This window comes from Zea mays, chromosome 2, assembly GCF_902167145.1.
Source record: "Zea mays cultivar B73 chromosome 2, Zm-B73-REFERENCE-NAM-5.0, whole genome shotgun sequence".
Lineage (NCBI taxonomy): Eukaryota > Viridiplantae > Streptophyta > Magnoliopsida > Poales > Poaceae > Zea > Zea mays.
The window spans coordinates 172,757,071-172,779,934 of NC_050097.1; the positions used below are offsets into that span (position 1 = coordinate 172,757,071).

The 22,864-nt window shown below is 47.4% G+C and overlaps 1 long non-coding RNA gene and 1 pseudogene across 2 annotated transcripts; both read right to left on the minus strand.

Moving 5' to 3' along the window:
- Positions 1-10,491: 10,491 nt before the first annotated feature.
- Positions 10,492-12,417, minus strand: LOC103649082 (Apolipoprotein A1/A4/E domain superfamily pseudogene; annotated as a pseudogene). The gene is made up of 7 exons (NR_161348.1): positions 12,362-12,417; positions 12,167-12,229; positions 11,784-12,080; positions 11,497-11,652; positions 10,857-10,937; positions 10,715-10,776; positions 10,492-10,625 (listed from the first exon to the last, which is right to left on the minus strand). The product of NR_161348.1 is annotated as an Apolipoprotein A1/A4/E domain superfamily pseudogene (transcript).
- Positions 12,418-16,993: 4,576 nt separating this feature from the next.
- On the minus strand, positions 16,994-17,409 carry LOC118476384 (uncharacterized). The gene is made up of 3 exons (XR_004856374.1): positions 17,282-17,409; positions 17,132-17,213; positions 16,994-17,038 (listed from the first exon to the last, which is right to left on the minus strand). It is a non-coding gene; the product is annotated as an uncharacterized lncRNA (long non-coding RNA).
- Positions 17,410-22,864: the final 5,455 nt, after the last annotated feature.

Here is a 22,864-nt window from a genome sequence, read left to right on the forward strand (position 1 = left end):
TAGAGATAGACCCTGACCGAATCAAGTCTATTCGGAATGTGGGACCTCCGACCTGTAAAGTCGAGGTACAGAGGTTTCTCGGCAAGGTAAATTATTTACGAAGGTTTATTTCTAACCTAGCCGGGAAGATTGATGCGTTCACCCCTATTCTTCGGCTTAAGAATGATGCCGAATTCGCTTGGGGGGCAGAACAACAAGAAGCATTTGATCTCATCAAAAAATACTTATCTTCGGCTCCCGTATTAAAAGCACCACGAGCAGGAGTACCATTCCAATTATACATTGCAGCTGAGGATAAGGTCATTAGGGCTGTTCTGACACAAGAAACTGAGGGGAAGGAGCATGTGGTGACATATCTAAGCCGAAGGTTGGTGGATGCTGAAACAAGGTACACTTTTATTGAAAAGTTATGCTTATGCTTGTTTTTTGCATGCACCAAATGTAGATGTTATTTACTGTCTAGTCATTGCACTATTTCTGGTCAAGCCGATGTGATCAAATACATGTTGCATAACCCAATTATGAGTGGTAGAATTGGTAAGTGGGCTTATGCACTCATAGAATATGACTTGGCCTATGAACCATTGAAATCTATGAAAGGCCAAGTCATAGCGGATTTCATTGTAGAACATCGGGTTAATGATATTCATGAACTAGACCTGTCATACCTCACTATTACTCCTTGGACTTTATATTTTGATGGATCGGTTTGCAATGAAGGGCAAGGAATTGGCATTGTGCTTGTTTCACCAAGTAATGTCTCCTTTGACTTCTCTAGCCGATTGAAAACTTATTGCACTAATAATCAAGCCGAATATGAGGCCCTCTTATTCGGTTTGGAACTCTTAAATTGTATGGGAGTAAAACATGTGAAGGCATTTGGTGATTCTCAGCTGGTCGTCCAACAGGTGTTAGAAGAATATCAGTGTTTTGATGGTACTTTAAATAGTTACCTTGAAAAATGTTGGAGCATAGTCCATTCTTTTGACGAATTCAGTATTCGGCATATCTCTAGAGTTGAGAATCATAGAGCCAACAATTTGGCACAAGATGCATCAGGTTATCGGATAAAGCGAGGGAGATTTCACAGCACTGAAAATCTGATAACCAGTGCAGGGCCAAATCAACAGGCCGCGGACCGTCCGCGTGAAGGCGCCGGACCGTCCGAGGTTGTCAGGAAGGTTCTCCTAGTCGATTCAGCTGATAATGAAGCCGATGCAAGTGATTGGAGAACGCCCATAACAAATTATTTACGAAATCCCAATGTCAGGACAGATAAGAATATTCGGCGTACAGCTTTCAAGTATGTTTTGATGAGTGATGAACTCTACCGCCGAACAGTCAACGACGTCCTGCTTAAGTGCTTGGGCCCAGATGATGCTATATTAGCCATGGCCGAAGTGCATGAAGGAATTTGTGGTACCCATCAATCGGCTCCAAAGATGAAATGGCTGTTGCGAAGGTCTGGTTTTTATTGGCCTAACATGATAGCTGATTGTTTCAAGTACTACAAGGGTTGCCAAGTGTGTCAAAAATTCGGTGACCTACAGTTGGTCCCTGCAGCCGAATTACATCCTATCATCAAGCCTTGGCCTTTCAGAGGATGGGGATTAGACTTTATTGGAGAAATTCATCCTTCATCATCAAAGGGGCATCGGTTCGTGTTAGTTGCCACTGACTACTTTACCAAATGGACTGAAGCCGTTGCTCTGAAAAACATGACACACAAGGAGGTAATTGAGTTCATAACTGAGCATATATTCATAGATTTGACATTCCCCAGACCTTGACTACAGATCAAGGGACTTCTTTTATGTCAAAGGAGGTACGTGAATTTGCTGAATTATACAGAATTAAGCTGCTTAATTCATCTCCATATTATGCTCAGGCCAATGGACAGGCCGAGTCTAGTAATAGGACATTGATTAGTTTGATAAAAAAGAAGATATCTGATAATCCTAAACATTGGCATAAGATTTTGTCTGAAGCTTTATGGGCTCATAGAATATCTAAACATAGTGCTACTAAAGTATCTCCTTTTGAGCTTGTCTATGGGCAGGAAGCAGTATTGCCTGTGGAAATAAGTTTGAATGCTGTCAGGTTCGCCAGACAAAATGATCTAACTGTCACTGATTATTATAATTCAATGATGGATAATATTGATGAAGTGACCGACAAGAGGGTGATAGCTTTGGGAGCAATAGAAAAGGACAAGATTATGGTAGCCAGGGCCTACAATAAGAAGGTAAAAGCAAAGTCATTTCAAGTAGGGGATCTGGTGTGGAAGACCATCTTGCCTCTAAGGAATAAAGACCAGAAGTTTGGGAAATGGTCGCCAAGCTGGGAGGGTCCTTATAAAGTAAAACAGGTAATGTCTGGTAACGCCTATTTACTACAAACATTACAAGGCAAGGATTTACCAAAGGCTTTGAATGGGCGTTTCCTCAAACAGTACCATCCTAGTATGTGGCAAGATGCCTAAGAGAACCGATGTGATCACATCGAGTTAGTTGCTTTTGGTTCGCCCAGCTCCACCAAAAGGTAGGGGGCATATATTTGAACCAAAAAAGAGCTGGCGGACGGTCCGGCCCTGAGGCCGGACGGTCCGTGGTCCGGACAGTCCGCGCCTGTGGGCCGGACGGTCCGCGCGTGCGCAGAACAGATTAGGGTTCCGAGTTTTGTGCTACGGTTGTTAGCTATATTCGCGGAATTAGCTCGGAATCAGTTGTGTAAAGGGTCCAGCCCCCCTCCTCTATAAATAGAGAGGTCTACGGCCGATTTGTAATCATCAATCGAATCAATACAACTTCTATTCGCATTTATTTCCAGTACAATTAGGAGTAGTTCTAGTCTAGTTCTAGTTTAGCCTCTCGATCCCCAAATTTTCCGCCTCTCCTCGACTCTACGTCGATTAGAGGAGTCTAGGTCGGCCGGCCCGAGCCTAGACAACCCCTAGGATCTCTCCTCCCCGACGGGGTCCCTCCCGGGAGCGAGATCCAGGCGCCGCCGGCGATCTTCCGCCGCCCCTGCACACGCGCGGACCGTCCGGCCCCAGGGCGCGGACCGTCCGGACGTCAGGCAGGAAAACCTAGCCCCTGCGCCAGGTCGCGGACCGTCCGGCCCCAGGCCGCGGACTGTCCGCGCCTGACCAGAGAGCACCGCCGCCGGTTCTTCTTGAGTATTTGGCGCTCCGAAAAGGCGTCAACAGCGGTGAAGGGCGGTTGCGAAGCGTAGAGTGAGTGAGGCGGACGGCGGTCGGCTTCGTGTGAGCAGGGCTGGCAGGCAAGAACTGTTGTCCTTGCCGGCCACTGTGAGTTTAGGTGAGGGGGAGCTGCGAAGTCTTTTTGCGGGTGAGGAGCTGAGGATAATGTTGTTTAACTATAGGGAGATGGGAATTATTCCGAAGGTTGAGCCGATGTAAGGTGTGATGCCCTCGCTTGTGCATATGTAATGGCTTGTATGATGAGGTTGTGTGCCTTCGCACATTCGGCTATGCTCACGAAGGCGTTACGTATGTTGTCTGGTGTAGTTGTTGTGTTAGTCGGTTACGCGTGTAGCCGGTCTTTGCACGGACAGATTGGTGTACGCTTGTTAAGCTTCGCCCGACTGCACCCTTAGGCGACTGTTGTGCAGATAGTTTTCACGGAAGACTTTGATTTGTCGCATTTGTTGTGCTAGTCCGGCTGCACCCTTAGGCGACTTTTGCATGGATAGTCTTTGCGTAAGACTTCGATTGTTCGCAATTGTTGTGCTAGTCCGGCTGCACCCTTAGGCGACTTTTGCACGGATAGTCTTCGCGTAAGACTTTGATTTTTTGCACTTGTTGTGCTGGTCCGACTGCACCCTTAGGCGACTTCTGCACGGATAGTCTTCGCGTAAGACTTCGATTTTGCGCACTTGTTGTGCTGGTCCGGCTGCACCCTTAGGCAACTTCTGCACAGATAGTCTTTGCGTAAGACTTCGATTTTACGCACTTGTTGTGCTGGTCCGGCTGCACCCTTAGGCGACTTTTGCACGGATAGTCTTCGCGTAAGACTTCGATTTTGCGCACTTGTTGTGCTGGTCCGGCTGCACCCTTAGGCGACTTTTGCGCGGAGTTGTCGCACGCGAGGGTGGCTATCGCTGAGCCTCGCGGTGACTTTGTATTGGTCGAATGTCGAAGACCGCCGACGCGGTCTTTTTTCGACGCAGGTTTTTGTGGGGGATTTTTCGCTTGTATATTACATGACTCCGCCTCGTTAAAAACCTCACCCTCCGGGAGGAAAAGAGTGCGGGCCAGAATAAAATTGTTTTCGCGAATTACAAGGGCGAACCGGCCCTGATGAGTCAAACAAAAAATTTGCGGAGACTGTCGATGTTCCAGGAGTGCTCCAGATCTTCGCCGTTTGGCGTTGTGAGCCTGTAAGCACTGGGGGAAGCCTTCGTCTTGACAATGAAAGGGCCCTCCCACTTGGGCTCCAGCTTGCCCCTGGACTCTGTCCGAGCTGTTCGGACGAGTACGAGGTCCCCTTCGCAGAATTCTCTCGGGATGACTGCGTGGTCGCGCCATGCTTTTGTCTGGGCTTGGTATTTGTTTAGGGCCTGTAGAGCGAAGACTCGGTCTCCATCGATGAGATCCTTCGAAGTGGGCTCGTCCACGTCGGGGACGGCTGACGGAACTGTTCGCGGGGAGCCATGTTTTATTTCTTGTGGGGTCATGGCCTCCGATCCATATAGAAGGCGGAAAGGGGTGAACCCGGTCGCCCTGCACTCAGTCGTGTTTAGCGCCCAGACCGCCTCAGGTAGCAAATCGGCCCACTTGCCCTTTTTTCGTCGAGGAGCATCTTTTTGACAGCTGTGAAAATTTTTCCATTGGCTCGTTCCACAACTCTGTTGGATTGCGGGTGATATACTGAGGCGAAGGCAAGCTTGGTGCCAATGGAGAAGCAGAAATCCTTGAAGTCTTGGTTGTCAAACTGCTTGCCGTTGTCGACTGTTAGTTCGGATGGTACTTCGAAGCGGCAAACAATGTTTTGCCAAAAGAATTTTTGTGCAGTCTTTGATGTTATTGTGGAAACGGCCCTCGCTTCGATCCATTTGGTAAAGTATTCGACAGCGACGAAGGCGAACTTAAGGTTCCCCTGAGCCGTGGGCAGGGGCCCGACGATGTCCAGGCCCCAGCGCTGGAGAGGCCATGTGTGTGCGATCAGTTTTGTGAATTGCGAAGGGCTGCCTGATCGAGGAGAAAACTTCTGGCAGGCTTCGCAGGACCTTGCAACCCGATTTGCAGCGCAGATCATTGCGGGCCAATAGAAGCCTTGGCGGATCACTTTTGCGGCTAGGGCCCTTGGCCCTGCGTGAGAGCCGCAAGTACCACTGTGGACTTCGCGCAAGATTTGGACGCCTTCGGTCTCGGTGACACATTTAAGCATTGGCTAACTGACCCCTTTCTTGTAGAGTTGGCCCTCAATCAGCATGAAGTCCCGGCTTCGATGTTTGAGGCGCTTGGCCTTGTTGATGTCAGTTGGGTGGTAGTACCCTTGTAGGAACAGGGTTATTGGTGCCCGCCAGTCTTCGGTCATAATAAGGTTGACTATGCGGTGGCCCTCGCTGTCATTGGTTATTTGGAGCCCTTCGGGGCTCCGGACGGCTGGCGTGCCGATGACATGGTAGAACACGTCGGAGGGCAGAGACTCGCCTCTGGCGGCAGCCTTGGCCAGTGCGTCGGCCTCTTCATTCTTGGCCCGGTCCACATGCTGCAAGGTGAATCCCTTGAATTGTCTCTCGAGACTTCGGATGGCCGCGAGGTATTGCATAAGTGCGGGGTCCTTTGCTGCATAGTCTTTCTCGACTTGGCCGACAACTACCTTGGAGTCTGTTCTGATGATGCAGGTGGTGACCCCAAGGGCCCTCAGCTTGCGGAGGCCGAGGATGACTGCTTCGTATTCTGCTATATTATTTGTGCATCTGTCAGATTCCAGAGTGAAGCTGAGGCGCGCTGCATATCTGTGCTTGACCCCGACGGGTGAGGTGATGACTGCAGCGGCGCCTGCCCCCGCATGGCACCATGCACCGTCGCAGTGGATCGTCCAAACCTTCTCTGCGGACGGGTCCGGCTGTGTTATTGGCCCAGTCCAGTCGACGACGAAGTCTGCCAGGACTTGTGACTTGATGGCTGTCCTGGGCTCGAAATTGATGTGGTAGCCGGAGAGTTCGGCCGCCCACTTGGCAATCCTCACGGATGCTTCTGGGTTTCTGAACAATTCGCCGAGTCCCCTATCGGAGGTGACTCGGACCTTGAATGCTTCAAAATAATGGCGCAATTTGCACGAAGACATAACAACTGTGTAGGCAATCTTCTCCAGTTCTGTCATGTTACATTTGGACGGTGTCAGCACTTCTGAGACGTAATAAACTGGGCACTGCCTGATCACGCCTTCAACTGTCTGCTCCTGCACCAGTGCCGCGCTGACCGCATGCGGCGAAGCCGCAACATAGAGCAACAGGGGTAGCGAAGAGCCGGGGCTTGTAAGGACTGCCAACTCCGACAGGTACTGTTTTAAAGAGGCGAAGGCCGCTGCCTGCTCTGGTCCCCAAGCGAAGTCTTTTGCGCCACGGAGAGTTTTGAGGAAAGGAAGACTTCGCTCAGCGGATCTGGAGATGAATCTGTTGAGGGCGGCCAATCTGCCCGTCAGGCGCTGGACGTCTCTGGCGGACTGCGGAGGCGTCATGTTTATGATGGCCTGAATTTTGGTTGGGTTGGCCTCGATGCCGCGGTGTGATACTAGGTAGCCCAATATTTTGCCTTGGCGAACACCAAAGACGCACTTTTCCGGGTTTAGGCGGAGTCGTGCGTCTTGCATGTTCGCGAATGTCTCGGCGAGGTCAGCGAGATGGTCCTCCTTGCTCTTGCTGGCGACAATGATGTCGTCCACATATGTGAATATATTTCTGCCAACTTGCCCTTGGAGCACTGTTTTGGTAAGCCTGGAGAAGGTGGACCCGGCGTTCTTGAGTCCCTCCGGCATTCTGATGAAGCAATATGTGCCGAAGGGTGTTATAAAGCTGGTGCTGGCCTTGTCTTCCTCCTTCATGTATATCTGGTGGTAACCGGAGAAGCAGTCGAGGAGTGACATGACTTCGCATCCGGCCGCGCTATCGACTATGTTGTCGATCCGCGGCAACGGGAAGTTGTCCTTTGGGCAGGCCTTGTTGAGACTGGTGAAGTCGATGCACATTCGCCACTTGCCGCTCTTTTTCTGCACCATCACAACGTTGGAGAGCCACGTGGGGTAAGCCACCGGCTCGATGAATTTGGCTTCCAGGAGGCGGTGCACCTCTGCCTTGGCGGCCTCTATCTTCTCGTCGGACATTTTGCGAAGCCGCTGTTTTTCGATCTCACCGAAGGGTCGATTCCTAAGCTGTGCTCAATTATGGATCGGCTGACCCCGACCAGGTCAAGGGCTGACCAGGCGAAGACATCTTTGTTCTTGGACAGGCAGCAGAGGAGTTTCTCCTCTTCATGCGAAGTGAGGTCTTCGCTGATAGTGACTGTCTGCTTGGGTGTGGCCTAGTCGAGGGGAACAGTCTTGGTGCCGTCGTTGCTCTGCAGTTGTGCCTTGTCGTGCTCTTTGTCGGTTGGGCTGATGGACGCTGGGACCTCGCGCTGGGCCGTGAGGCAGTGCACGTTTCTTTGTCCGGGGACGAAGTCCCGCTCTATGTTGCGCGCAGTCTGTTGATTGCCGTAGACCGCAATGGCGCCTAACGGACCTGGTATCTTCATGCATAGGTACAGTCCGTGAATGGCTGCCTCAAACTTATTGATGGAGCCCCGGCCCATGATGGCGTTGTACGGATATACCATATCCACAATATCAAAGGTCACTTGCTCACTTCGGGCATTGGGTGCTACACCGAAGGAGAGAGGCAGCTCTATTTTGCCGACAGGAAAAGTGCCCTTGCCGCCGAAGCCATACAACGGGTTGTCCGAAGGCTTGAGCAGGCTGTGGCTTATGCCCATGCGGTCGAAGGCGTGGAGGAAAATGATGTCCGCCTGACTGCCATTGTCGACTAGGACTTTGTGCAGGTCCCAGCCTGCCACGCTGCAGTTGATAACCATGGCGTCGATGTGGGGGGCGCTGCGCAGGTCGACGTCTCGTGCGTCGAAGGTTAGCGGTACGTGGGAGCACTTTGTCTGCACGACTAGGCCAGTGATGGCGACGTGGTTGATGCTGTGGTAGTGGTCCCGCTTCTGCCGCTTTGTGTCGAAGTCGGTGCTGGACCCCCCAGTGATCATGTGAATGACTCCGCGATACGACTGATCGGCGAAGTCTTCCTGCTTTGGGGCGTGGGGGATGTTTTGATGTTGCTGGTGTGGTGGTGGGGGTGGGGGAGGTACGATTTGTACTTCCTGATGGTGTTGGTAAGCGTGGTGCGGTGGATGCGGGGCGGGGGCATGGATATATGGTGGAGGGGGTTGCTGGTAAGTGTGCGCGACAACTCTGGGGTTGTCGGCTGGCTGCGCCCGTGCCATCCTGTCTTTGGTGGCTTTCATCTCTCGGCAGTCTCTGGTTTGGTGGGCGCAGTCTTCGCCATGGAAGAGACAGTAGAATCGGCGCGGCGGCTGCGCACGCCCCCGACCCCTGCCGCGAGTTCTATTTTCGCGGCCCTGGGGGGGATATTCCTGGCGGCGAGGGGCGTCAGCAGCGGGGTGATGGTTGGCGATGTTGTGCACTTGCTGTTGATTGCGGCCGTCTCGACCGGAGTCTTGCTGCGGAGTCCTCGTCCACGTGCGGCTAGACTGTGGAGCATCTTTGGGCTTCCTTTGAGACTCAACCTTGCGCTGGTGGAGCTCTTCGGATTTGGCGTATTTTTCAAATAGCTGATATAATTCCTGGAGGTTCTTGGGGGGATCTCTGATGCAGTGGCTATAGAGGACGCCGGCGCGAAGGCCACTGATGGCGTAGTGGATGGCGATCTGGTCATCGACTGAGGGCAGCTGTGACTTGAGTGTTAGAAATTTGCGGTAATACTCCCGCAGAGTCTCCTTTTCCAGCTGCTTGCAGAGCGAGAGTTCGGCCAAGGCGTCGGTGTTTGGGCGGTACCCTTGGAAGTTGAGCAGGAACTTGTCCCGGAGGCTTCTCCAGGAATCAATGGACAGCGGAGGCAACCTGGTGAACCAGGTGAGAGCTGGGCCTTCGAGGGCGATGATGAAAGACTTGGCCATCGTGGCGTCGTCCCCTCTGGAAGATGCAACGGCGACCTGATAACTCATTATGTATTGTGCTGGGTCAGTGCTGCCGTTGTACTTGGGATAGGTCCCTGCCCGGAAGTTGGCGGGCCAAGGCATCACTTGCAGATGTGGCGCCAGGGGACTTTGCTCGTCGAGGTAGTTGACCCCTTGGAATGGCGCGGCGTGTGGGAAGCGCGGGTCTTCCAGTGGTGCGCGCTGTTGCAGGGGTGGCCCGTGCTGCAGGCCAAGGTGGCCTTCACGCATGTCTTCCAGTTGTGCGCGCTGTTGTAGGGGTGGCCCATGCTGCAGGCCGAGGTGGCCTTCGCGCTGCATCAGCGCGATCTCCCGCTCGAGGTCCTGGGCCTTCTGCTCTTCGTCGCGTATCATTTGCCGCACCTTGGCTAGTGCGGACACGCGCTGACGCTTGGCCTCCAGTATCTCCTTTTGCCTCTGGAGATTGCGGTTCTTGAGGCGCAGGGCGCGTAGCTGTAGCTGTTCTTCCGCTGAGACGCCGAGGACTTCACCGTCCTCGGTGAGGTCCGCGCCCTCCGGTGGGGCGAAGCCTGTGGGAGGCTGTGATTGTCCTTCAGGGCCACAGGTGTGGAGAGTGTCGTCTTCGCAGGTGCGGAGAACGTCGTCTTCAGTAGCCTCTTGGTGGGTGGAGTGGGTGAGGGCGAGGGCCTTGCCCTTTTTTGCGGCAAGTAGTGCTGCCTTCGCAGCCTCGTCAGCCTTCGAGTTAGCTTTCTTGGGTGCCATCGCGGGTGGTTTTTTCGTAGCACGAACGGTGGGCGCCAAATGTTGGAACTTGCTCTCTGTTGCAAGGGGAGCCAACGGGGGTGAATAGTGACGTTAATAGGGTTCTCGCGCAAGATGGCAATAGCTCTGTTAATCTAGCCTCTCAAGGGCACTGTGCGGGGGTATTTATAGGTATCTGAGTGCCCAGCGTCTTGTGTTAAGGACGCATGTGCCCTCAGACACCTAGGTTATCCCCAGAATATTCCCATAAAGCGGGGTTACAGACTGTAATTACAGGGATGCCTTTACAAATTAGGCCCGTAACACGCAGCGGCCACGCAAAGCCCGTTACAATGGGCCGGATCACACGTGGGTCTCCATGCTGGACGAGGCCGCACAGTGGGATGACCTCGTCACAGGTCTTCGTCCGATGTCGTATGGGGCGAAGGGTGTCCCTGCCCGTTGTCTTGTCTCCGTTGGACCAACGACTACGACGACGGCCTCGAGCGAAGGGTGGCGTCTTCGCCTTCGCCCCAACACTCGACAATGCAAACACCGCATGCTGAACCCTAAAGTGTTGGGTAGATTGGTCTACTTGTCGGCGTATCGCCGCTTGTGTCTCTTCTGGCCATGGTTACCGTTACCATTACCGCCACGAGGCCTTCTATTCTTTTTGGTGCTACATAAAAAGCAACAGAGACAATTTCAGTTACTCAAGGTTATTATGATTGGAACCAACATTCCACATTCAGATTATGAGAAACTAACCAGAAGGTCTTTACTACAAGCCTGCATATGACGAAGACAGGCAGAGCTAGCAAGGCAGAAGCCTGTACATAAAGAACTATGTTTGTTAGATGACCGCTACTAAAAGTTGTGGTCCACTGCCGAATTAGTGTGGGGTGCTTACCAGGAACCAAACTAACTCCTTTGTTGCAAATGACTTGGGTACCCCATGCTGATGGAGGTAGTCCATGATGGTCGCCTGAGCCTACAAGGGAGAAGAACATGTTGGAATCTTGTCACATCAGTTTTTTTAAAAACAAATGATAAATATCACATGGACTGGTAGAACTAACTAAACATACATAACAACCAACTAAAAGTATATCAAAATAAAAGTTAGATTCATTAGCTTAATGAAGCAGCTAAAAATAGAAGAGACCATACTATCAATAGAAGGGTTATCATTTCTAGACCCTTTGGTAAGCCATTATGCAGAAACATTTATACTGCTCCCACACTATAAATAGAAGGGTTATCATTTCTAGACCCTTTTGGTACGCCATTATGCAGAAACATTTATACTGCTCCCTTCAGGGAAAAAAGGGCAAAAACAATGGCATTTTTCATGGCAACCATAAGCAGCTTCGCATGCTACATCTAGAGGGTAAGTGGTAAGACTTGGGAGCAGATATGCACACGTCACACGAGTTGGATACCAGATCAAAGTGTGACTTTAGGCTACAGCTACTACCTACAGCCCATGGCACAATAGGACGTATTGGCATGCAACAGGGACTGCAGTGGAATTAGTAAGAACCACAAACCTGTCGATGGTATGTGGTTGCAGACGCAATAAATGACCCATACGCATGAACTGCTCTCTTAGTGTATGGCTTCAGAGTAGTTCTAACTTTCTCAACATGTGGCTTAGTGATCTCAGCAATTTGATCAATGTAAGGCTTAGAAAACTTCTTGGCTTCCTGGATCAACATAATCAAATAAATGAATATCAGCAACTGCATATGGATTGCTATAATCAACACATTGCAGCCCTCCAAGTAGTGAATGAAGAAGCTGTATATATTTTTGGAACAGAAAATTCAGCAATTACCTGGTAGTAGGGATGAGCAAACTCTTTAACTTTGACAACGTGAGGTGTCACAGCATCCCTTGATGACTCATAAAACTTCACTGATCTTGTCGATACCTTTTGTACATAAGGTTCTGCATTTTTCTTGAGAACAACCAATTTCTCCTTAACAGGAATCCATTTCTTCAATCATAGAAAGGACTATTGTCAGCCCAAGATAATACAAAAGAAATTACATGAACAGATGGGCATTACCATCTTAGCAGTCTTAATATGTGGTTCAACCCATTTCTTTGCATGTGCTGATTTTTCTGATGCCTGAAATATTAGATGGTAATATTTATTTGTAGGATACATTTTTGAAATTGGAAATTAAAGCAAGTAGTATGAAGAGGCACAAGCACCTTATGCAAAACATTCTGCACAACAGGTTTTCCATGATAATTCCAGTGACCTGAGACAACCTCCTACAAATGATGATGAATATAACGATGAGAGAGCATGAGCATGGAAATTTCAGCGGTAAATATTTGTGGTCAGTGATGGGAAAGCATGAGAATGGAAATTGAAGTGATAAATGTTTGTGGTTCCGCTCTTACCATGTAACGAGCATAGTGTGTCACTAACCAAGGTGGTAACCATGCTCCATGAACCTGCGAAAGGAAATGAGAACATGTGGCGCCCTTATGGGCGCCCTATCTTCCTTATCGATAGCATAATAATTTGTCAGATCAACACCAATAAAGATACGAACATACTCCAATAATTTGTCACAATTAATGTTGAGCTCCTTGGCGAGCTGCCGCTGGCCCTTGGCGCGGATCCGGATGTAAAAATGACATCACCAGAATCAATTTAAATCATGGAAGAGAAGCGGCAATTTGAGATCCTGAAAGTTACATAAACCACACATACCCAAAAAAAAACAGCCGTAGTAAAATACTGCTAGAATTCAACACAAACACAGTATGTTACGGCGATCAAAGACACATTATGTAATACATCATATATAAACACAGTTTAGGAACACAAACACGTTGTAGGAACACAAACATATTGTAGGTTACAATACGATAATATAATACATATGGCGCGGACGCAGGTTCCACAACTGTCTCTAAAAGACAGCGTACATGCAGTTGTTAAACGGTGATTAGTACAACAACACAGAACTCTAACAGTTTGCAGCTCCATAGACTATACATGTACGGTGCAACAAGCATATGATCATTGTACACAAAAGCACACCAAGCTGCTTAGGCTTAAACATGAAGGGAGCGAAGCACGTTCACGTCAACAAGCATAGAAATCGAGCGTGGCCTGCGCATAGCATCGATGGCGAACCATGATCTAGTAGTAACCTGAAACACAGTTGTGAGAAACATTCAGAACACTTAATTTTTTTTGGAGTAAGCCATCAATACAAAAAAATCGTAGCAATAGAACACCGACAAGGCAAGATGAATTGAGAATAGAAGTGTAAAATGTGCAGATCTAGACTAAGTATGTAGCATAAGATCAAACCAGCATACCTTGTTAGGTCTGCTCTGGGCCAATCTATATCGAGCGTGTGTACATGAACATATATCATATATCCTTCCGAAAGCAGCTGTACATAGCAACTTGGATACAAAAGCAGTAGACAACGATCATCCAAAAGAGCGAACAGCTACAACTGTGAGCCCAAAAGACCTGTGCCCCTCTGTGACTAAGCATCTTTGGTAGGGCTGAAAAGGGGACAGAGTTACAATTAGATAGTCTAAGACATATCAGTCTAGGACAGGAATGGAAACAAAAATATTTTCTTGCCTAGGCGTTCATGGACAACCTAGAGGTACAAGTGAAAAGGTACCTAGGGGCAGCAGCGCTATCCGCGGCATCCTTGGAGGCAGTGGTTCCTCCATCTACGTCGGTGAACAACCTCTTTGTAACTGTCTTTGCAGGCGAAGACCTTGTCCTAGAATGAAAAGCTTGGTTAGCAACAATTTCAAAAGCTAATGTTCAATTTTGTCTTCTATCCAAAGTACTAATCTGACATATGAGGCTTTGTTTTAGAAACAACAACAACAGAACTGACGGCGACATTGATACATGTGCAGATTTTGGCTCTGTGATTTTGTCCTGAGTCAAACTTTATCCTTTGGCAAGTATGCATAAATTCTAAGAACATATCTCACTAAAATCTGCACATGTTTCAATTTTCAAATAATTCTGTGATATATTCTTTTCCATATTCACGCCTCCCTTTGTATTCGAAGTAAAGAATGATTAAGTTTTCTTTTGTTTGTTTCAATCTTCTGTGTTATTCATCTGTTTTGGTACCATTATCTGTGTATACTGTTCCTGGTATGTTTTTCTGTGATGGTTGTTGTTGGTGTTTAACATTCTCAAGAACAAACAAACCTATTTCACAGGGTCAAGACGGTTTCATCTGCAAAAAAGGAGGGCATATGGTGAAGGATTGCCCTGATAAGCACAAGAGGAATGATCATCAATCCACATTCTGTATAAGATGTGGAGAAACAGGTCATGATATGTTTGGATGTGCCAATGATTACCCACCAGATGATATCGAGGTAGCGCTTCTTTGCCTTGTTTAAGCTAATTTGTTAGCTTGCTGCCATAATGGGATTTTTGTTTGTTAGCTTGTTTTCCAGTCTCTGTTTCCCTCTAGTGTTGTGTGAAGAAAAATGCATACACAGAAATTAAACATGAGCTATTTTTTATGCATTTTTTTGTGGGCTAGGTGACTAAGATTTAACTGTAGGATATATGTTTTGATTGATGTTTCTTTATATAATACCAGGTATATTTGATGTTGTGCTTCCCCTTCCATAACAGGATCCTTGAAACTTGCATATGTGTTTTTTTTGAATCCACAACATGTATTAATTACAGGATAAGATAAGTGCCCTCTATGTAGGACTTTAATTATTTGTGCAGTGCAATAGTGCCCTAGCTGCAAGGTTAGAGGCACAAAGCCATCTATGTTGTTCCGACTTCTTTGACAATTCTCTGGAACAAGTTAGCTGTTATAACTGTGCCCAATCTGGCCATTCTTGCCTGGTAAGTTTTAATGCTTATCGGCCATCTAATTTCTACTGCTGTCATATGTTGCTTCTCACGGCAGACGATTTACATTGGAACTTCTATTACAGGGATGTGCTAAGCAACGCAGGGTAGCTAGTGCTGTCACAACCCCAACCTTATGCTTCAAATGTGGTGAGGAAGGTCACTTCGCACGCGGCTGCACGAAGAATGCCAAGGTTGTTGTTATAAGCACCCCACAAATTACCTGGCAGTAACAGTAGTCACCCGGTGCTAGGAAACACAGGTTCTCGTCGTCAATATTCGCCGCCGGCAACACCCATGTCCGGTTCAAAAGAAGCTAGCCGACAGCCAGCAACAACCATGTGTGATTTGTGTGTGCTAACAATATATTTTAGTTCCCACTCTCACAGCTTCCTCCATGTCATCTCTTTTCCTATGTTCAATCCAGTAAAATAAAACATCTTTGGTTGCAAGTTTTTTGTTATTTGAATTTGTTCAAGTTGAAATGAATAAGCCCATATGCTCGAACCATGCTAAGTGTTCCTGACATAATCTCTTATTGATGTCGGCTAAGCACTCCATAATGTCGACTTGCTGTCCTTCGCATACTAAAAAAAGGGGAAATATGGCAGAACTCAGATCTGTTTACCTATCTATGAACATGTATGTTTGAACCTTGGTAAACTGTGTGGCAGACTCAGATGTATGTGAAATGTATGTGAACCTTGGTGTGCCTGGGAACCCCGAAAACTGTGTAGATCCGATAAACTATCAAAACTATGAAAACTGTGTCGACAGTGAACACTATGTAGATCTGATGGAGACTAAACCTAACTGAAGCTAACAGATACCTATACCCCATGAGAGCATGATCTTGAGGACTGCGTCGGTGATGCAATAAAAATGTTTCCTATTTGCATTTTTCTTTAAAATTGAGTATATGCACACTAATCACTATCAGTTACATTTTTTTTGTTTGTACGAACCATGAAGGCATGTAATAAAGCTGTGTTGGAGTGCGACGAAGCGGAACTTACCTCTTCCTAGACGTGGTTGTCAGTTCCTTTGTTATAGCGGGAGTAGCACATGGAACCACAATGCCGCTGCCAATACCAATAGTCTGCATATAAGGGTCAGTCACAGCGCGTACTGTTTGCTACATAAATCTGAAAGTGTATGGGATGCACACCTTATCTTGCACACTGGTTGCAGAACTTTGGGGTGTGAGCGGGGTCGAAGGCATGACCAAGTTAGAGGCTTTGCTAGGAGTGTCTTCAATGCTTCTGGGTGCGCCTTGCAATAGCACAGGTTGTGACTGTTTTGGCCCCGATGAAGATGTTTGGATGGAGTCCTTTGCAGTACCTATCTCTGCCACGACTGCGTTGACCTGGAAACAAATATTTCCAGTATTGATTGTGTGGTCAGAGAAACTCACATTCCATATATACGTCTTCTCGAGCAGATCTGTGATTGGATCAGGAATAAAGCCGGTCGGATTGTTGGCAATGAGCATATCGCACAGCTTCTTGATGATGCGTTGCTCCATCCGACCAAAGAGGATGAAGTTAGTGTCACCCGTCTCATCCCCTGCAGTGAGAAGCAGTTTGTACCTAAAACACATGGCGATACTGAGTCAGCACAGTGAAAATGGGTAGGCCGTGTGTATAGGAAATGGAGACGGTCACTCAGGGTGATGCATAGAAAAGTAGTCGCTGCATATTAGATGTGAGTGGGAGTCAAAACAACGAGAGCTGTTGGGAGGCAAAGGTAGAATGGAGGCAATTGAAGTGAAGAGACGCCGCCTAACCTTTGGTTGGGCGTGCCAATGGTAGCACAAACTTGATCGCTGCATTTGTAGGAATCCCCATGAGCCACAGCTGCGCGGGTGCATTTTTTGCATGCACTGTACCACCACCTATCTCCAATCTTTTTTACAGTGACTGTCACCAAGAATTCTCTATCCTGCACGAACATGTAACTATACGGTCATGCTATATTCCCAGTTCCAACCAACTATGGCATGACTGCAGGAAAACAATAACAGAAGACCATGGCAGTTGGTAAGGCAACATTGACTAAGTGAATGAAACATGGAACATACCTTATTCTCAAATGGGTGCAGATCTCTGATATAAGCGATTTTCTGTTCCTCAGAAACATGAGGCATAGGCTGATTGGAAGATAGAACCTCGTTCCACTTAATGGGACTATGCGCTTTTCTCGCACTGGTTTTTACATACAATGAGTCAAGCTCAGGTTAGAACAGAGCAAAGCCAAACATCAGTCTGATACGTGCACCAGGCATAGCAGAATATTACCTAGCCATGAGGGCACTTGCTTCAGGAACATCAGGATTAATGTACCACTTACAGGGTGAGCCTCCAGACAAGCACAGTCCATCTAAAACAAAGGGCATTAGGTCCCAACTATAAAAAAGCACTAAATGCAAAAGTTCAAAGTTAGTATACCCGCGTATTTCTTGACAAGCGTGCCAACAAACATCAGGATCTGTGGAGAGGACTGACCATCGTTGTAGATCTGTTCTCCAGGGAATAAGCTAGCTTGCCCACCCCAGAGAACAACATTTACCGAACTGTTGTTGCTGTTTTTAGTTTAAGTATGTTAGGAAGAGTCATATAATGCAGCATATGTAGATGAAGGCAGAGGAAACAAATCCCTACGCGGCTAAAAAATAGTAACAATTATGTATAACGAACCTGACATTGCACAGGGAAATAGTCCTCTTAGAGCTGGTTGTATGTTGCCCTCTGGATCGGTGCGGCGCCACAGCCGAGATGGAAGTGACAATTCCAATGGCATCTGTATTGGATCCAATTGATGAATACAACAAAATTATAGTCTCTTAAATTTTGTAGTATACAAGTAAGAAAGCCTACCTGTGTAGTACTCCCTGTGGTCGACACACAAATGGAGCTGGTCTATCGGTGTGAGTGAGTAGGTAAGCACAAGAAATGCTGGTGGAACCTCAACAACCTCCTCCAATTTTGTCCAGTTCATAAAGGTAATCATGTTCTCATTGAAAACAGGCTTGTACAAATTGTTCGAGGCTCTGACCCGGAAGTATGTGATGTTGTAGACGACTCCTTCTTTTATTAGAGGCTTGAACTTTTGTATGACTGGTGGGAATATTGCAGCATGGATACCGTTTCCCTGCACAAAGCAGCGATGGAGGAAACAACAACATAACAACAATTAATCTCATACCAGTACCAGCTTCCCTTTACCAAATAGATAACCGTGCAGATGTTGTACCTCTTTGTCAAGCAGCACCATATCACAATGGAGCAACTTTGCTTCATCCTGAGGATCATAGAAATCCCATAAACGAGAAACACGAGCGCATATGGTCACAGAAGTGTTCCCACGCTGGAGCTCCGGGATCAACACGTCTCCCATCTACAAGGTAAAACAGGAAGAAAAAACATAAGAGCAAGGACATCGGAACCCATGCATGAAACAGCATGTGCAAAGCATGACAAAAAAACACGGCTCTCGTACCAACCTATACATAGCACACATCAGAAGCTGCAAACGTAGCAACAAAAGTATAAGGAACAAACGCGTAGGTATTTGATGACATTATTTATTTACAAATGCCACACGGGGCTCTACAACAACCAAGTAGAAAAAGGGCTAAGTGGCAGCCGCATCAGCGGCAACAAGGACTTCCTTGTAAACAACATTCCGAGTCTGTGAGCCGCACGAGCCATCTTCATTTTCAATCAGGATTATAAGTCCATTTCTAGACATTGAACGGGAGACAGCCACATAAAGCTGGCCATGTGTAAAGACAGGTCTTTTGAGGTAAATGCCAACTCTTGATAACGTTTGCCCTTGACTTTTATTTATCGTCATTGCATAACACAGGCATACTGGAAATTGGCGTCGCTGAAGTGTGAAGGGCCACTTCACATATGTAGTGTTGAGGGCAATCCTTGGTATTAAGACTTCTTCCCCAACATTTGATCCTGTAAGCGCTACGCAGTGCAAGATGCGTTGACCGAGTTGAGTGACAAGAAGTCGTGTGCCATTACAGAGACCTTTACTTTGATTCAGGTTGCGCAACAACATCACAATGGCACCCTTTTTAACTCGAGTTTGTTGGTAGGGAAATTGCTCGCATCAATTGAGTTTAAGAATTCGGTAGGATAGAGGATGTCGAAGTCTGGTATGTGTTCCGATGATTTTGCTATAACTTCACAACTCAGGTATTAGATGGTGTCTCCAGGGACAAGCGAGAGAACGTAGCTGTTAACGTCATCGACTGTGGCATTATTTGGGCAAACAATGGCGCGCGAGGAAAGGTACGTGGGATCTCGATAATTCAATAGAAAATCTGGGTATACTTTTGATACAAGCGCAGCTACCTTATCACCCTCAACCCGGAGCAACAAATCTTTAGGGATTGTAATCCACGTAGCCTCACGCTCGCTCGCTCTTCTTTCAGCAGGCAAGGTACCATCACCAACAGATAGCACCCATTTGGCAAACATGTCGAGCTCGTTTCGCGCATCTACTTGCAAAGAGGGATCAAAAAGGCGCATGTTGGTGCGCAGCCTAAGGAGGACAACGTGGCGCCAGAGATTAGAGTTTGTAATAGAGGCGTTAACTATGGAAGAGCGAGATCCTTTTCTAACAACAGGTAGTGTTTGTCGGAAATCGCCACCAAGAACTACAGGCTTGCCACCAAATGGGAGGAGCGCATTTGAAGGAGTATGTTCTGAAAGAATATCACACATTGTCTTATCTAAAGCCTCAAAGCACCAACGATGGGTCATTGGCGCCTCGTCCCATATAATGAGGGAGGACACCTGTATAAGTTCAGCAAGCATGGTACCCCTATTGACATTGCACGTGCTAGCATCGTTTACATCAAATGGTATTTTAAATCTTGAATGTGCAGTGCACCCTTTGGGCAAAAGTAGGGATGCGACACCAGAGGAGGCCACTGCAAGCAATATTTTTTGTTCGGAACGTAACCTTGCGATTATGGCGTTCCATAGGAAGGTTTTGCCTATGCCACCATGGCCACAGACAAAGAAAAACCCCGGTGAGCTACTGTAAACACGACCAACTATGGTATCGTAAACGCTTCGTTGGTCCGCATTCAACTGTGTAACCAAGGAATCAGCGTGCATCGACAACATTAATGGCTCAGGGTCAATTTCATCATTAATTAATTTGTTCTCATCCACAAAAGCGCATTGGACATCTATCTTTGGCAGACCATAGTCATTTATGTTCCCGTCGCTATTAGCAAAGGCATCTGAGAGTTTGCGTATCAGGAGGGACATGAGTTGTTCCTGCGGTATGTTGTAGTTAGGATTTCCCAATGTATCTCTAAGTTGTTGACCAATGTCATCTGTAAAAGATAGCCAATATGTATCAAATAATGCACGCACGTTACCAACAGGGCAAAACATAACTACGGTCACAAAAAGTTGTCTAAGTTGGTACGACGACGCAGAAATGATCGCCTCGTCAAACAACAGCTTCCACTCATTATCGCTCTCAAGCAACCCACGCGCCTCGCACACATCACGAAATGTGTCATACACTTGATCGTTGTGCGTCCTTATATCAACATAGCTTGTTGAACCCTTAACTATCATCAACAACATGCGTAAGTAGTATAGTTCGCCAGCAGTAGGATGTACATAGTACATGCGGCCAATTTTTGTGCAGCGAGACCTCGATTTCCAACATCGGGCTGAGGCATCCCATGTCCATTTCTTTGGGAAGTCGCAATACGTTAAGCATCTAGCTTGTTCATGCCTCAAATTAGTCTCAAACCATTCAGTCAGCATTGTGTTTTTGGCCGCAGAGCTAGCAAGCAACGCATGTAGGTCCGCGCCAGGTTCATAGCGTACGTGGTTTAACCCAGGAAGATGTACAACAAGCCGCTCAACAGAAGGCAGTCTAAAGTGAATGTCATATTCAAATGCGCGCCACAATGCTTCACATGTAGACAAATACCTAGCATCGATGTATTCCTAGATTTCATTCGGCGGTGCTACCTGCGCACCAGGCGACGCGTTAGACGTGTTTGCGGTGATTTCAAAGTACACCTTTGCTCTATCGATTCCCTTCGTAACATACTTGAATAGATATTTAATCATGTTTGACTTGTTGCACCATTCAACGTTAATGTGCGCATTATACTTTTTCAGGAGGTGCATATTATATGGAACAACGTTTCTATTATCAAGTCTCACACCATTCTTGAGAACATGTCTTCCATCAAGCCTGCGCCTATAGATAGTAAAGCCAAAGCCGTCTAAGATGGTCTCATCTTGGAAGAGCTTTGGGAAATTTTTGCTGCACTTGTCATTTTTCATACATGGGCATCTTCTGTTGTCAGCACCACAGGGACCATGCATCATGAATTCGTCAACCAAAGCAAACCCTAAAGGGTCAGTGGCGATATCAGGAATCTCAGCACAAATGAATCTGTCAACAATAGAAGCACTAAACTCTTTGTTCCCATCGGCTAGCCACATAAGGCAGTGTATATGCGGCAAGCCACGCTTTTGGAATTCAATAGTGTATAGGACCGCAAGTATCGAACCAAATGTCTTTCCCTCTCTAATATCTGCTATGAATTCGTTTACTTTCATATGGAACACACGCACGACCAAGTCAGAACGGTCGCATGGTTGTTGACCAGGTTCAAAGCGTAAGGCATCTGCTATTTCCCTCCACTTGGTATTACAAGTAAAAGTCACAAAATATCTGGTGGTCCGTATACCCTACATATAGCCATCGCGTCCTGGTAATTCAAGACATGGTACCTTCTACCACCAGTGAAGCTGGCAGGAACAACTACCCGACCGCCAATCGAATCAGCATTAACGAAGCCCTTATCAATGGCGTCAGTTATGCCCTGCACAGTTTCTGACCGTAGATCGCTTTGATGGCTTGCTATGAACTATAGCCTGTTGCCCTCGATAGTTGAATACGCATCGACATCTATTTGATCAGTTAATCTACCGTAACACGTATATGGGTTCGGCTCGTCCAACCTGTAGTGCAGGTGTCTCCTTACAAACTCAAGCATCGTAACATATTTTCGCTTTGATGAACCAACATCGTCAGCACCAAAGTACCTAATACCAAGATGGAAGCCATGTTCACCGTAAGGAAACAACAGCGGGTATTGCAAAGGCATGTATGCTGGATGCAAGCATGAAACATGTTTTAGGCCACACTCTCTATCATGCACAAGAACATCGTATGTGTATTCCCCAGCCGTGTAGTCGCCAACTATAATGGCAGCGATCTCGCCATTTGAGGGTAGGTTGTATTGTACATCATGGCGTGTGTTGCAGCCTAGCAATCTGAGTGTTATCTTTTGATCACCCTCACGCTCAAGGCGCTCTCTCGCGTATCGGAACGCTTTGACAAGCGAGTTGTTTTCATTCAGCATATCGAGCAGCGTCGACGCTATTTCAGGGTCTGGCTGGCCACCAGCGCCATCATCGGTCTCAAACATCCCTAGCCTATTCTGGGTCTCATGTTCCGTGTCATATGTGTACAACTGGGCAAATTTTGGTTGTGTCCCACGCTGTGGAAGTAGGGTGCCAATCTTATGGTGCACCACCCCATTAATTTTGAAAACGTAGGGTGCAGTGCCGTTATTTATCGTTCTATCGATAGCTGCACCGAAAGAGGTGAATGCAAACAATGAATTGTAGGACCGGATAAGCCTCAAGAAACGCCTCGAGCGAGTACCTCCATCAAATCTCAAAAGATTAGCAAGCAAAGGCGGCGGACGCTGAAACGGGTTTAGGTCCACTTTCCCTCCTTTGCAGCAAAGGTTGTACACAATTTTCCTCTGGGTGGAGCAGGAATCGTTTTTAACACGCTCTTGGAACCAGAAAACAGCATGGCAGTATGGGCATACATGTTCAGGTCCACCATAGTATGACCTCTCAGGGTAGGCATCTACACAGGAAGAAGAGAAAGGGTAGCACCAAAGCAAAGTAGGAAGAATGTTACTAGGAATGTTGGGCATAATACACACCTTTTAG